The sequence below is a fragment of the Otolemur garnettii genome, unplaced genomic scaffold (assembly GCF_000181295.1).
Source record: "Otolemur garnettii isolate 467f Iridium unplaced genomic scaffold, OtoGar3 scaffold00105, whole genome shotgun sequence".
NCBI classification, from domain to species: Eukaryota; Metazoa; Chordata; class Mammalia; order Primates; family Galagidae; genus Otolemur; species Otolemur garnettii.
Genome location: NW_003852500.1, coordinates 3,581,188 through 3,583,555, shown reverse-complemented (window position 1 = coordinate 3,583,555; position 2,368 = coordinate 3,581,188).

Below are 2,368 nucleotides of genomic sequence, written 5' to 3'. Positions count from 1 at the left end.
GGTGTACGTGGCTGGCGCCTTAGCCGGTTGAGCTATAGGCGCCGAGCCCTTTTTTTTTTATTTTTTGAGACAGCCTCAAGCTGTCACCCTGGGTAGAGTGCCATAGTGTCACAGCTCACAGCAACCTCCAACTCCTGGGGTCAAGCGATTCTTCTGCCTCTGCCTCCTAAGTATCTGGGATTTCAGGTGCCCACCACAATGCCCGGCCATTTTTTGGTTGCAGCGGTCACTGTTTGGCAGGCCCAGGCCAGATTCGAACTTGCCAGCTCAGGTGCATGTGACTGGCGTCTTAGCCTCTTAAGCTACAGGCACTAAGCCTATAACTATCTTTTTAAAAAATCACTATAACTATCTTGATTTGGTGTCTTTGAGAAGCAGACCCTAAGACTGAACAATTCAAGGGCATGGTTTATGCAGGAGCTGATCCCAGGAAGCCTTAGGGGATAAAAAGAGAGAAACAAAGGGAAGAAGCCCTGCAGGGGGCACCAATGAGCAGGTTCAGGATGGGCTGGGTTACTGGGAGCCGTGGGGAGCCAGGGTAGATCTTGTCCTCAGAGTTATTCTACCTAAAGATAGAGAGGGCTGAGGCATTTATAACCAACTCTCCTTCCGTTTGTGGTTGAGGGCTGCTCTCAAGAGAGCCATGCAATCCAGTGATGTAGCCTCAGGCGGCCAAAGTAGCCCTCAGCCAAGAAATGCAGATCTTGTAGGTGGCCAAGCATAGCTATCTTAATAATGCCACATTTTGTTTGCCCACTCCTCTCTCAAGGGCATTCAGTGGCTTCTAAAATTTTACTATAACAATGACATGTGACCTTCCCTCTCTTTTTTCCCTAGAGATGGTTTTTGTTATGTTGCCTAGGCTGGCTTCACACTCCTGGCCTCTTGCAATCCTCCTGCCTCAACTTCCTAACAAGCTAGGACTACAGGTGTGTGCCACTGTGTCCAGCACCATGTGACCTTAAATGGAGTCTTCCACATTACCAGAAATCATGGTTCAGCATCATTGCTTGACTTCCTGAATTCCAATTATGTTCACAGAAGGGTCAGCATTGATGCATTCCCTCCCCTATGGGTCCCTCAGCTTGAATATTAATCATTCAGTGTCCCTAGCTCCAGACATAAGCTCATGTTCATGTGAGTCTTTGTGTTCTGGGCCCTACTTGCAGTACTTCACTGTGGTGTTATTACTGTCTTCATTTCAGAGGAGGAAACTAAGGCACACGGAAGTCAAGGTGCTGGAGCTGGGCTACATAGCCTCGAAGAGGCCAAGTGGGTCTCAGTCATCTTTTGTTGAATTAATTCATAAAGGGCCACAGATGTCCTTATCTGTCCACATTCCAGCTTTGCACCTAAGTCCACCCTGGCCTAGCTTTTGGTCATTCCATCTGTCTCTGATCCTAACTGCTGGTTCCACAATTCCTCTGTTACTAGACAAAGAGGGTCTGACCACCTGTCAGTGTCAGCCAATATGCAGAGACAGGGATAAGCCCACCAAACTTTTTTTTTTTTTTTGAGACAAAGTCTCAAGCTGTCCCGCTGGGTAGAGTGCCTTGGCATCATAGCTCACAGCAACCTCCAACTTCTGGGCTCAAGCGAGTCTCCTGCCTCAGCCTCCCAAGTAGCTGAGACCACAGGTGCCCACGACAACGCCCAGCCATTTTTTTTTTGGTTGCAGTTGTCGTTGTTTGGTGGGCCTGGGCTGGATTCGAATTCACCAACTCCAGTGTACACGGCTGGTGCCCTAGCCACGTAAGCTACAGGCACCAAGCCCACCAAACTTTTTTGTCAGAAGGCCAGGATTCTGGAGAACAGTAAGCATAGCCTCTCCAAGACTGTTTTGTTCTTCCGTTTTCAAAATTACAGTTTGATATATTTGAGTTCAAAGTGACGACCATGTTAACCTTTACCTTAAACAATAATCCGCCAAACCCATGATCCATAGTAAACAATAATCAGTATAACTGTCTACCCAGAAGAACATAAATCATTTTACCACAAAGACATTTGCACTCGAATGTTTACTGTAGCTGAATTCATAACAGCCAAGTTGTGGAAGCAGCCTAAGTGCCATCAACTCATGAGTGGATCAACAAACTGTGGTATATGTACACCATGGAATATCATGCAGCCATTAAAAAGATGGAGACTTTACATCTTTTACGTTTACCTGGATGGAGTGGAAATACATTCTTCTTAGTAAAATATTGCAAGAATGGAAAGATGAAAAACCAATGTTCTCCATACTAATATGAAATCAATATATAAACAATTATATGTTCCTAAGAACAACAAAACACTATTATAGCCCAGTTCGGGGGGCATAGGGGAGGGGGTGGGGGTAAGTCATACAGCAAAAGGAGGGAGG